This window comes from Agelaius phoeniceus, chromosome W (assembly GCF_051311805.1).
Source record: "Agelaius phoeniceus isolate bAgePho1 chromosome W, bAgePho1.hap1, whole genome shotgun sequence".
In the NCBI taxonomy this organism is placed as follows: Eukaryota; Metazoa; Chordata; class Aves; order Passeriformes; family Icteridae; genus Agelaius; species Agelaius phoeniceus.
Window position 1 is genome coordinate 22388576 of NC_135301.1, and position 14205 is coordinate 22402780.

The following is a 14205-nucleotide window of genomic DNA, read 5'->3' on the forward strand; positions in this document are numbered from 1 at the left end:
ATTTCCTATCTTAGGCTGCTGAACACCATGGAGGTCTTGCAGACCCTGTGCCTGCTACGCAGCATAGCCTCCTTGTCCCCACCTTACCATAGCTACAGGGTTGCTGCCTGCAGCAGGGCTATATAATCTTCTTGGTGGTGAACACAGGGGCTAACCCGGTCTTGCCCTCTAGTTCTGGTCTTACTTTGCTTGTCAATTCTTAAGTGAACCACTCTAGCACCTCTCACTGTTCTCTGTGTACTTCCCCTCAACAGATGTGTGCAATCCCCATCCATTAAAAAAAGGACAGTTATGTCAATGAACACTACAGTTTAAATTCCTTGCCTAAAGTGTTTACTTAAAACAGTTCTCGAGCTGGCTGGTGGAAGCTTGGCTCTACTTTTTGGATGTCTTGGTGCTTCTTTGGTTATTTTTTGGTTTCTGCCAAGGGTCAATCTTGTCTCACCTGGTCTGGATCCTTTACTGGGCCTTTAATTCTGTTGACGTGAGTCCAAACCCGCTCTGCGGTTCCCACAGCTGATTTAGTGGTGAGCAATACTTGAAAGGGACCTCCCCACTGAGGGGTGGGAATCTGGTCTTTCCATGATTTGATCAGTACTCAGTCTCTAGGGTTAACATTATGAATTAACGCTTTAAACCTTTCCCCTTTTGCCCTTACCACTTGCACAGTCTCTTTTGACTTATTTTAAGGTTACTAAGGACTCCTGATGGTACTCTGTCCTCAGGGGGTAGAATCCTTGACACCTCTAGTCTTCCCCCTCCCCTCTTCGCTCATTCTCATAAACTTTCAGGTCTCTTTCTCTTTGGGGACAATTTTTCCTGAGATGCCCATTAAGCTTGTGTTTCACTATTTGAAAGGGTAATTGAGTCTTAAAGCAGTTACTCACCACTGCTGACACAAGGGAACTGCACGGCCTAGGAAGTATTACAATCACAGAGAAGTTTAGCATTTGGCCTAGCATCCTGTTTTTGATGGCAGCAGTTTCCAGGGAACGTGGGTTAGAACAGCAGTGGATCACAGTGATTGCAGATACTCCTGTTTATAGGGATTTAATGGAAACTTAAACACTATTAAATTTGATGGAAATCACTGTACACAACTTTACATAAACCTTTTGGCAAACTTATACATAGAGGCAAATTCCTCTCCCTACAAGAACAGAGTGTACACAGAGAGCCAGGGGCCACTCCAGCTAGCAGGGCAAGGTAGTGACACATACAAACACACCTATACACACACATCTGTTTTTCTGGGTGAGACAGCACCCAGATGCATGGAGCCATGTATCCAGAGCCATGTCCCTGGGTGTGCCCAACCCGTGTGCGCACACAGGGACATGTACAGAGCTAGTGCACATACATACAGGTACCTGCCCACCTGCACAGAGCTCCTGTGCACAACGGTACTTGCCAGCAGCACACACTTGTGTACATCCAACCTGCCACACCAGCACATGTGCTACACAGACACTTACCTATGTACAGTATCTACTAATGCACACGTGCTGCCAAGCATGAGACCTGCTTGCACATAGAGCCTGTGCACACCAATGTGTGCAGTGTCATATACATTAACACACGCATGTCCCACACAGAGCCATGCTCACACCTGCAGAACTTGTGCACACTCACAAGTACAGATCTGTGCACAGACTCACGCCTGAGAATGTGCAATTCAACACGTGTACACATCAGCACATCCATGTGAACAGTGCTGTGCATACCAACACACATGTACAACTGTGCAAAGCAGGACATGTATACTCACATCTGGGATCTGGGCACACCAGAAAACACATGTGCACACAGAGCTGTGCACACTGGCACACATATGCACAGCACTCTCCCAGAGCTCTCCTGGCCCCGACACCCCTGTGGGTCTCTCTTTGTGGGATCATGACACGGTGGGGATGGGGACAGGAGAGGGGGTTATGGGTGGGACATTGTGGCACAGTTTAAAGAGCACCCTCTGTGCCTTCGGGGTGGGAACAGACAGGCCTGTGCCAAAGGAAAGGTCAAAGAGAGACCACGCTGGGTTCTTGCCTCCTGCTTCTTACTCTACAAGGGCAAGACTGAGCACCTTTTTGCTGTTCTGTCTTTCCCAGGAGCCTGACCAGCACAAAGGAGAGGATTAGAAAGATTTATTGAGGATCACTGCCAGTGAATACCACACTTGGCATTTCTCGCCCCTTACATTATCATGAGATGCTGGGGTAGGAGCTAACAACAGCTTTACCCCACTGCCCTAGATGCCTGTATTTTGTCAAGGGGCACCTTTTACCTCCTCATCCTTATCTCTGGTGCAAGGGTCATAATTCCACTGGGCTAGTTTATTTTCCAGTGGGCTATCTGGGGATACACTTGTAGGTATCTCTTCACTTCTTCCTTCTCCCATTGGGGATTCCCTACTGGCTCTCAGTCCCATCCTGATCAGCCTAACCACAGGCTCTCCTGACAGAGCCCACCTCCCTGATAGACCAACTACAGGCTCAGGCTCTCCCACAAGGCTTGCCTTCCCAATTAGCCAGAAGGAGAAAGAAAGAAAGAAAGAAAGAAAGAAAGAAAGAAAGAAAGAAAGAAAGAAAGAAAGAAAGAGCTTTACCTTCTTCTTGAAAAACAAAAGCAAATACACAACCTGCTTATGGTCCAGGGACCCCTGTACCACTGGGTTAGTTCTGCCACTCTTCTCATGCCTCAGCTTGGTGCCCCGGCACCCTTGGCACACTAGTGCAAGCAGCCACCAAGCGGCTCATGTGGTCGCAGGGAAGCCTCCCCAGTCCGGCGCCCCAGTCTCATGGCTTTATGTGCCAGCGGATAGTGCAGAGAAGTCTCTGCAGCCTGGTGCTCCCAGGTCAGCCCTGCTGAGTGCTACTGTTCTCAGTACCCTTGAGTCGCTGCGGGCAGCCCCGCATAGGCAAACCTACGGCACCGAGGCACCAATCGCCGGTCGTGCTGTGCGCAACTGTGCCCGCACTTTCAAGCTGCTGCCCCCCTCCTAGCCGAGTTGGCAGTGCCAGAGATAACAGCGCTAGGCTTCATCACTCTGGTCTGGAAACCCTGCCACCGGGTCAGTCCCCAATCCTCAGCGGCACCGTGCATGAGCCGTGCCCTGTGCCGCCATCGCTGCCACTGCTCCTGCTGGGCCAGCAGGCACCAAGAGTTGCTCTGCCAGGTCCCTGCCAGCTATCACCCACGTGGGTTCCCATCCGAGGCCTCCGAGACCCCTCACAACCCAGCCTGCTCTGACCTTCGGCAGCTCTGGCTGCAGTTCATGCGTGTCACCTCCACCACTTCCACTGGGCTGGTGAGTGCCAGGACCCACCAAGCCAGGTCCCCACCAGCCGCCACCCACGTGGCCTCCCGCCACGGCCTCCAAGACCCTGATGCTCGTACAAGCACGCTCAGATACCCCCCCCCACCACCACCACAACCCTCAATCTGGTGTCCCCAGCTGTTCTTGAGTGCTCCCCTCCAAATCAAGTGATCCTCAACCTGGCATCCCCAGGTGTTCTTGGGCCCCCCTAAATTTGGTAACTCTCTCAAGTCTCACACACACTCCAAGCATACTCTCAGACTCTCACACACAGGCAAATACTCACAATTTTCATCTGCAGTTTTTCCTCAGGGGGCTTTTTCTTCCTCCTCTTCTTTTTCATTATTTAGTCCTCTGCTGTCCCTGGGATGTCAACCTGCAATCACCGATGGTCCCAGGAGAAGTCGATTGAGCCGCCAAAATTGCAGCAGGAGGTGCTTCTCTTTCAAAATCTCCTAGGGCAACAGAGACGAGGTTTTTATCCTGGACGAGTCCCCATTTGTGAGAAATGAAGCTCACTTTTAAAATTTCAAAGATTTATTAAACCTTAACAAAAATGCAACTGAAGACTAAATAAGGAAAAATTACAGCACTGGGAGTCTCTATGACCAGCAGCCACATGCTCGTCTACAAAATGGATGCTTTGCTCTGACTAGTGACAACAATACAAGGGAGGGAAGAGAAAGAGGACTATGGGGAGAACATAGGGCCCTCGGGCGATTGTCCTGGTGTTCTGGACCAAAGAGAAGCCAAACACTTCCAGGAAAAAGACGCACTCCTGGGAAAACCTTTCTTGCTGTAGCTAACAAAGAAAACCAGCAGAAAATAGTAAAGATAAACTCCCTGCCTGTCTCCTCTCTTGCTGTCTGTGCTAGGCAGCAGAGTCTGTGAGAGAGGAATTATGAGGGAGTAAAATAGTAAAATGAAGCTTCTGCAGACAAACTGTGTGAATCTCCCCCCTCCTCCGCCCCCTTCACCCTCTCTGTCTCTCTGGGCCTAGCTTAAAGTTACAGGACCTATTTCTGAGCAGAAAAAACAGACAATGGGATACCAGATCATACAGTCACCCCAGGACAGGAAGGAATGCCTCTTCCACTTCCTTCTGACTGATCCTGTCCCTTTTGTCCCAGGGGACCCCTTTGGTCCTGTGGTTTATCCCTCTGGGACTGTAAAAACTCTGCCATCACCTTTGCCTTTGCCTCATCCTTTTTTACCTACCCTTGCTGTATCTTTTTAACCAGTTCATCCAGGGGCTTATTCTGCCCTTCCTCTAGTCCCCCCAGCTACTTCCTGTGGGTACTCATTGTCTCACAGCTCAAAATCTTTCATTTCTCCAGTGAACCAAACAAAATCCTTTGAAAGAAAATCTTAATCCTTCCATGTACAATTTGCATTTCCCATATAGGTCTTCCTCCTCCTCCTTGTGCTCACCCTCCTCACCACACAATGTATTCCAGAGCTGGTCCCTGTCCTTCTCCAGTGTCCAAACACACCCGGTCCTGCTGCTCTTTGCCTCAACCATATTTCTCCACACTCCCCTTCAACCAATCTTTCCCAACATACCAACACCATCCATCCATCTCCTGTTGCCAAGACCCTTTCTTGATTCCCCTTATTGTCCCCTTTGGGCATCCATGTCCTTAATTACCTCTGGGAGAATGTGTAAACCAACTCAACATTCTTCCAATGGATTCTTCAGAGATATTTTGGGATCGTCATCCCTTTTGCCAGGGCCCCTACCCAGCTTTACCTTTGCTACCCTCCATGGGTGCCCTGTTTTACCTTCCATGGGTGCCCTCTCAGGTTTACCTGTGCTACCCTCTATGGGGTATTTAGTACAACCTTGGGTGAGCAACAGTCTGTGTCAATTAGTGGAATTCCTATGGAAATTATGGTTACCCCCATTGCTTCTTTCACCTAACAGTATCTGGCTTTATCTACCAGGCCCAGTTTGTTTGTAAAGAAATCTCACTTTCATTCCTTTCAAAGGCCAGCATCTCTGGCTGTGACAGAGGACAGATATGGCCTGAAGGGAGAGGAGCATCTGAGAACACCTCCATGGAACAATTGTACACCCGATGGAGAGATGGGGTGGGTGGGGGTATGTGTTGAGATCTCTGCTCACTTTAACTCAAAAATGTCCAAAAAAGCCCCTACATTCTAGCAGCATCGCCCCCAGCAGGCCAGCAGGTGGCTCGGGCCAGTTGGCTCTGCCAGCACGAGACATCTGGAGGGCACTAGGGCCTGCTTGGAGCCCTGGCCAGCAACTGCAGCCGGCACCAGGAGAAAGTGCTGTACCCCGCAGGCTGTGGCGGAAGGGGGGAGATAGCAGCACTCCCTGGACTTTACCTATAGGAAAGTAAATTCACCTCTGTGCCCAATTGACCACCAGATCGTGCCGGACAAAACAAGGTGTGCCCAGGATGATTGGATAAAAGGGCATAGAGGGGACCTAAAAAGAAACAAACTCAGTGGGACAGCTGCCACGGGTTTCCTGTCAGTAGTAAACTTAGGGCAAGGGGCATATTGGCATTCCATTGCCGTATGAGCCTTTTTTACAGACTCTGCAGAAACCATATTCCTACAAGAGCCAGAGTCCACCAGGGCCTGGGCAGTGACTGCTCTGCAGTCTGGGAGTGGAAGCGAGGCTGACACCAACACCGTGAGGAGCAGGGCAGCTGGGTTAGCTCCATCAATGGCCGTGGCAACCTCCCTTCCCGCGATGGCCAGAGCTGTTTCTTGACCCCACAATACCGGGCATTGAAAAGGTCAATTTAAAAACAGTGGAAAATCTCAACTGTTCCCAGAGGTAGCCAAATCAACTCACAGGATTCACAGAATGACTAGTTTGGAAGAGACCTTAAAGATCATTGAGTCCAACCCATGCCCTAACACCTCAACTAAACCATGGCATCGAGTGCCATATCCAATCTTTTTTTAAACACATCCAGGGATGGTGAGTCCATCACGTCCCTGGACAGGCCATTCCAGAACTTTATCACTCTTTCAGTGAAAAACTTTTTCCTAATATCCAACCTATATTCCCCTTAACGCAGCTTGAGACCTCTGCAAAGTCCTCAGCAGGGGGAGAAGGGGACTGGGAAAACCCTGCCATAATTTGCAATGGGTTCCACCTCGGTAGGTGCGCAGGGCATAGGCGGGCAAGGCGGACTCAGGGAGGAGCCGCCGCCATCTGAGCTCCTGTCTCGGCCACACGGGCCCCATCCCCAGCACCGCCAGCATGGCGCCTGCCCCTCCCCTCCCCCCCAAGCAGCAAGAGCGCTGGAAGGGAGCGCAGGCCCAAAACTGGAGCAGAACCAGGCAAGTGCAAAAGCTGCTCTGCTTCAGAAGCTTGTTTAGTGGAAACCTGCAAAATCTTTGGGCTGCCTCTGTAGGAACATCACCAGCCAGGCCATGAATATAGAGGGGTAACAAAAGGTCATTCCCTTTAATTCAACTCCGACAATGTGTGCAGGAGATCTGCGGTGTACTCTGCCACACTCTGCCCCTCTGGCACAGGGGATTAAAAAACCCGAACAGAACAAAAGAAAGTTGTCCTTCGCGGGATCACTGGGAAAAGCATTATCTCAACTGACAAACATAATCTAACTTCCTATTCTATAAGACATACTTTTGTTTGTACCATATTTCAAAGACTATTTAGTAGAACTAGAAAAGACTAACAATGATGACTAGAAATAAGGCTTCCGCTTAAGGAGAAGTAGGCTAAAATTTACTAGTCCAGGAACTGACTGAGAGACAGTTTTGCTAGAGGTATGTATCCACTTTGCAAGGTGGATAGGGAGTAATAAACTTACCACTCTGTTATATACAAGCAGATGTGGAATTAAATTAAGAGTAGGTTTAAGCACTTTTTAATTGGGGACACAAATTGTGGAACATGCTGCTACAAGATACTTTGAAGGCCAACAGATTTCAGACTGATTTAGAAAGGTATTCAACAAATTCATGTCACTTATTAAAAATGATGGTTTCAGGGTTTGGAATCCCTGGCTCAGGTAGTTCTCAAGTTGCTTAATGCTGGAAGCTAGGCAGGGTTTAGCGGTGTGAGGCTCAACCTTTGCTTGTCTTATTCTTTCCCCTTGTATAAGCAAATAGCAGCACCTAGCCTGATAGGAGTAAATGGATCTTTGTGTGATTCTTTATGAAGCTTCTGTATACTGCTGTCATGCTGTGAAGGAGTGGTTAAAACCTGGAACAAAGCTTTGAACCCTGACTCTGTATCACAGTGTATTTTGTTGCTTTGCCCAAATAGAGCATGCAGGGTTCTTACTTTTAAAATTGTAATTTAAATTATAACTAATGCAGTGATACATTTTTGGGCTTATTTTCATAAGCAGGATATGAATTGAAACAAGTTTCCTTTTAGATTAGAAAACTACCTTAAATTTGTCTTTGCCTGATGGCTAGTAGGACAGATCTTTCAAGGATCTAGGTTAGTCCAGCTCAGGTGACACACTTGCTAAGTACCCTATTGTGACAAAAGGACCCAATGCTATTTTGAAAATTTTATATTTTTTGTTTTCTGAACAACTTTTATTATCTTCTGAGATCAATTATTTCTTGTTATTCCTAGTGAATTGTCAATAAATTAACACTCTCAGGTATGTCTGACTCATTTACTTACTTTCAATCCAAAGACTTCAACACTGCTGTCTTTTAGTCAACTGGCCTAGACCTCAACTGAAAAATTCTCAAATTAGCTTTGATTTTCTCTAGTGTATTTCTATGGCAGGGTGGATGTGAAAAACACCAATCACTTGGTTTTAAAATTTTAAAAGTTTAATAGTAATAAAATGGTTATAAAAATAGTAATACAACTAGAGTAATAAAAATTTGGACAATTAGGATTCAGACAATACGAGACAATAAAAATAGTTATAGGCAGTCCAGGTACCTCTTTCTGGGCAAAATAAGCCCGAAAAAGGACACCTGTTAACAAAGGATTAACCCTTAAAAACAATAGCCTGTTGCATATTCATACACCTCATACATGATGCATAAATTCCATTCAAACAAAGGATTCAGTCTGGTCAGTGTCAACTTCTTCCTCTGAATCCTGATGGCATCTGAGCGAGGCAGGAAGAAGTTAGTTTCTTCTGATAAGGGAACAAAAAATTCTTTTTCTCTGAACGATTTAGGTGTCCTGTGGCTGCTATCTCGGTGAAAGTACCTCATTCCTCTCTTAAAAAATATCCCACATACATAGTTTCTATTTTAACTACAAAAGCTACATTTTAACTACAAAACTCCATTTACCATAGTGTTAAAATGTTAATACAGCACTACTAATCTTCACAACATAATACCTATAGTAAATATCTGCGTAGAGCCATATAATATGCACTTTTCACAGTGGATATGTTCTGCATTGTACCTGTAGCCATATCAATAAACTGTTAAGGCTGGGGAACCAATTGGAACACTTGTCACAAATATTCCTTAACTGGCCCATGCCAACTGAGGAGAGAGGCTAGGATGCAAAGTATAGTATTATAAGAGTAAATATTTATTCATGCACATGAAGTGTCCTGGCCAAATTGGGGCACCCTAAATGTGGTTTTACATGGGGTTCTTAGACCTTTCAAGCATTCAGGTAGAACACAATTTGACTAATCACTAACACCCACACTACTGATTACTGATCATAGGCAAACTTTGCAAGGCAACTATATTTCTGCAGGGTTCTTGCTGCTTGTCTATTGATCCAGAGATCCCTGGAGTCAGTCTTGCTATAGTTACTTATCTATGTTGCCAGACAACTGCAAGGGTTTCAAAGACACGTCAGAGGGACTAGGATGCACTGGTGCTATCTCAGTTGTCCAGGGATATCCTTTATCCTTCACAAGACAGCTCTGAGCTTCCAAGAAGTAAAGTCCTTATTTCCAGGGCTGGGCTGTCCTTCAGTTTGTTTTACTTAAGCATGAACAATACCAAAGTCTCCAGTAAAATTCCACTACCTTATTACATCTGTCCTGGTTTAGGGCAAATCTGGGAGGAAACCTCTGAAGGAGTGCCTCTAGAAAGCAAATTTGAGCGGCCCCTCTCCCCACCAGTTCGGGAGACATAAATCTCCTTTGAGAGAAGTGGAAAAAACTGTTTATTTAACAAGCAAAGTACTCACAAACATGAAAAAATGAATAATATTAAACAATGAAACCTCTCGTTGTTCTGAAGAGATGGCAAATTTACAAAGTCCTTCTGTGGATCAGAGAGAAAGAGAGAGTCCTTTTCGTGGGTGTGTCCTTGGCTTTCTCTCAGTCTCTCCGGGGCTCGAGTCTCTCTCCTGGGCTTGGGTCCAGTGTTCCAGCCACAGTGCAGCTTGGGGGGCCCCTGGACAATAGTCCTGGTGTTCCCAGACTGAACAATAGCTGAACAGTTCCAAAAAACTTCTGGCCTCAGCTAACTAAAAAACTAATTAAAAGCAAAGGAGAGCTCTCTCCTGCTGTCCGTGCTGCAGACAACACAGTCCATGAGAGGGAATATGGGGGCGCAAGTGCAGTTTCTGCAAACAAACTGTGTGCTTCTGCTTCCCCCCCTCACTCTCGGAACCAGTCTTAAAGGTGCAGAACTCAATATTCAGCATAAACAGAACAGACGATTGGGGTTACAATCATCATAAAGTCACCCTAGGACATCATCACAGTGTATAATGTGATCTAATATATATATATTAACAAAATTAATGGACTTTCATACTATAAAGACTGATTGATATAATAGGAAAGGGAATTTTGTAACACACACTTATTGCTTCCTTCCTCTCTGAACAGCGAATCTTGCTTTCAGAGGAAACTGGTATGTTGGAGTAGATGGTGCCCACCAGATTCTGTCCTAATACATACTCAGGATAGAACATATAGATGACATTTAGACCTATATGTATAATCACAGTAGTATTTAAGAGACTTGCAAAGTAAAGATAATTATTGACATACCTGGTTGTTTCTCAAGATATGTGCTTACTTGAACTGGAATTAATGCTTTTACTTAGGTAGATGAAAACGTCTGTACATGGGGGAAAAATGGTCTGCATACTACTTAAATTTGAAATGTTATTATATAATGAACAAGTTAGTTTTGTTTTATCTGTGTGTGCTTTATTTATTGTTTGTTTGGGTTTTTTTAACAGAAAATATAATGTTCATATTGAAAACAAGCCCATAACTATTCCAAAAGTTATTGATCTTCATCTGGAAACAAAGTCTGTGACTGAAAGGGACACTATAGGTAAGAATAAGTGGATACAAACAACAGCATATTATATCAAATATATCCTGATGTTGTTTTCTATCAAGTGTTTATTTGCAATAAATTCTGGGAATATTTTTTCAATAGATAATGAAAGAATAACAGTACAACTGATTATAAAGAATGTGAGAAAGAAAAATTTAGGCCTAAATCTCTTTTGTTGTTCCATGGGTGACATCTTAATAGCAGTATTAGAAAAATTATAAGTAGGTGAAATCCAGCATAAAGCACATCTACTGCTGCAATAGGCATCCCTAGCAATATGAGACAACACAAGGATCACATCACTCAGTGTCTTTGAAACAGATGTAAAAATAGCTTTCTACAAGAAAATGGTAACTGGCAGATATTGAAACATACTTTCTGCTCTTCTAAAATAGGAAATACACTGTAGCACCGAAACCTAGTTCTTTCACCCACATCTCTGAAATTTTGAAGTATAATATTTAGAAACCAAAAACACTGCAGAAATGCATAGCATTTGTTTGAAAGTTGAAGCTTTTTTAGAAATGGTGATTTTTGACTCCTTAAACACAACCAATTTTTCTGTTCGTAGTGGGCTGACCTTGGCTGGATGCCAGCTACCCACTAAAACTGGTCTATTGCTCCCCTCCTCAGCTGGACAGGGGAGACAAAGTATAACAAAAGGCTCATGGGTCAAGATAAGAACAGGGAAAGATTACTCACCAATTACCATTATGGGCAAAACAGACTCGACTTGGAGAAATTATTTGGATTTGTTACCAATCAAATCAGAGTAGGATAATGAGAAATAAAATCAAATCTTAAAAACACCTTCCCCCTATGCCTCCCTTCCTCCTGGGCTTAACTTTATTCCCGATTATTTCCCTCCTCCCTCCCAGCTGCATGGGGAGACGGGGAATGGGGGTTACGGTCAGTTCGTTACACATTGTTTCTGCTGCTGCTTCCTCCTCAGGAGGAGGAATCCTCATGCTCTTCTGCTCCAGTGTGGGGTCCTTTCCACAGGAGAAAGTCCTCCATGAACTTCTCCAGTGTGGGTCCCTTCCATAGGGTGCAGTCATTGAGGAACAGACTGCTCCAGCATAGGTACCCTGTGGGGTCACAATTGCAATGCTCCAGTGGGAATTCCTCTTTCCACGGGTCAACAGGTCCTGCCACAAACCTGCTTCAGCATGGACTACCCATGGAGTCAGCCTCCTCTCAGACATTCACCTCCTCCGGTGTGGGTCTCCTCCACAAGCTGCAGGTGGATCTCTGCTCCCCTGTTGACCTCCATGGGCTGCAGGGGCACAGCTGCCTCACCATGGTCTTCACCATGAACTACAGGGGAATCTCAGCTCTGGTGCCTCAAACACCTCCTGCCCCTCCTTCTTCACTGACCTTGGTGTCTGCAGAGTTGTTCCTCTCACGTATTCTCACTCTTCTCTGGCTGCAATGTTTCTGTGCAATAGTTATTATTCCTTCTTAAATATGTTATCAAAGAAGTGTTACTGCCATCACTGATTGTCTTGGCCTTTGTCAGTGGTGAGTCCATCTTGGAGCTGGCTGACATTGGCTCTATTTGTGTCGTGGTGCATCCTGCCTGTAGCCCCCTCACTACCAAAACCTGGCCACAAAAACCCAATAGAACATGTAATACATATTCTCTTCCTAGCCACATTTTTATAGGCATGCATTGTGTGCATAAATATATAGAGAGAGACAGAAAGCAAGCAAGCATAGTGCTGAGCAGATGTTGCAGCTTAAATTATCCAGGACAGTGATGAAAAGACCTGTAACAGAAATGCACAGCTTTTTAAAACTGGCATGTAAGCAAAGCATTCAAAATTCTTAATTAGTGTTATTTGCTTCAAGCAATATTTATGCACCTCCCCAAGAATAAAACTAGCATCAGTTTATAGATACTGATATAGTGTAGGTTTTATTTATCATTAAAAGGTTATATATGCAAATATATGTTAACTCTAACCAAATAGGTATTTCAAACTAAATATTAGACTTTCATTGAAATACGTGAGTTCAACCAATTTCACGTTTTTGCCAACAGATACCTTGTAGTCAAAAGACAGATGCTCAGTAATATTCTGTGACTTTTTAACCTCATTGATGTATAATGGTGTTTGAGGTGTGGTGGGCTGACCTTCACTAGCCCCAGGTGCCCACCAAGCCACTCTGTCACTCCCCTCCTCAGCTTGTCACCAAAAACCAGGAAATAAACTCTCCAACCAGTCTGTTGGGTTAGAAAGTCAACATTACTTTATTTAGCACTGAGGTACATGCAGATTGCTCCACCTATCATGTACATGAGTTATTAAAACTTTTAACTATTTATACATTTTAGCAAACAAAGGAATTAGTGTCCAATTGTTACAAGTTACATACTTCTCTTATTAATTAGTATTCTCTCTTCTATTGGTTAATGATTTAGCACTTCTGATGCTTATTAGTCCACATTTTCAGTCTTTTTATTATCTTTTTCCCAGATAGAGAGTTTCTGTACAATTGCTGAATTGTCTTTTTTAGTTTCTTCTTTGTCTCTGGTTTCTGCAAAATGTCCTTGTAGTCTATAATCTGCATTCCTGGTGTTCAGTTCTCAGCAATCTCTCTCTCTCTCTCCTAGGCTTTGTTAACTTTCTCCCCCAGGTCTGAGAGCACTGAAGTATGTCAAGCTCTAAACTTTAATTTGTTTTTCAAACACATGGACATCACCCAGAGCTTGCCTGTCAGCTGCTGTGTTTCACAGATTAAATCTCTCCTCTTGTTGATTTGGTCCCAACATTTTCCTCCACTGCTGCATAGACTCCTTTTTAAAGCAATATAACTTGTTCGGTAACAAGCTGAACAGGGGAGAGAAAAAAAACTAATGAAAGGCTTATGGGTCAAGATAACGACAGGGAGAGATCACTCAGCAATTACCATCATGGGCAAAACAGACTTGACTTGTGAAAATTAATTGGATTTATTGCCAATCAAATCAGAGTAGGATAATGAGAAATAAACCCAAATTTTAAAACATCTTCCCCCCACTCCTTCCCTTCTTCCTGGGCTCAGTTTTGTCTCTTGGAGCTGGCTAGCCCTGGTTCTGTCAAACATGTGGGAATCATCTAGCAGCTTCTCAGGGAAGCCACCCCTTTAGCTCCCCCCATAGAAAATCCTTGTCATGTAAACCCAGTGCAGAGGAGCAGACTGCACTTCATTGTCAATAATTGTTCTTTGCAGTTCCTAGCATCTATGGGAGAAAAGTAAGCTCTCTCTTTTTAAATCACCCAACCTGCATGGAACATAGCATGTTCCCCAGAATGTTTAGGATGGTGTTTACACAATGAGTTACTGGTATACAAGAGATGTTATCAAAATCGGGAAGAACAAACCATCAGTGTTTTAAGTTTGGTTTTTTAAAAGAAAAATAGGAAGCAATTATATGTAGTACATTACATGATTGTCAATGAGCTTTTAGTCTTAAACAGACAATCAAACTCATCTACATTTGTATCTAGACTTCAGTGGATAACTATTTTTTTAATCTTGATTTTGAGATCTAAATTAGCCATGATTTTTTAAGTTAGCCAGTTAATGCACAAAAGCTGAGATGAAAAAAATACTAAAACCCTGTAACCTTTTAAATTGCTGAGTGGTAA

At 44.3% G+C, this 14205-nt stretch overlaps 1 pseudogene; it reads left to right on the forward strand.

Moving 5' to 3' along the window:
• The window catches only part of LOC129133616 (transmembrane protein 161B-like), a 172349-nt pseudogene that overhangs the window by 95829 nt on the left and 62315 nt on the right, over positions 1–14205 (forward strand).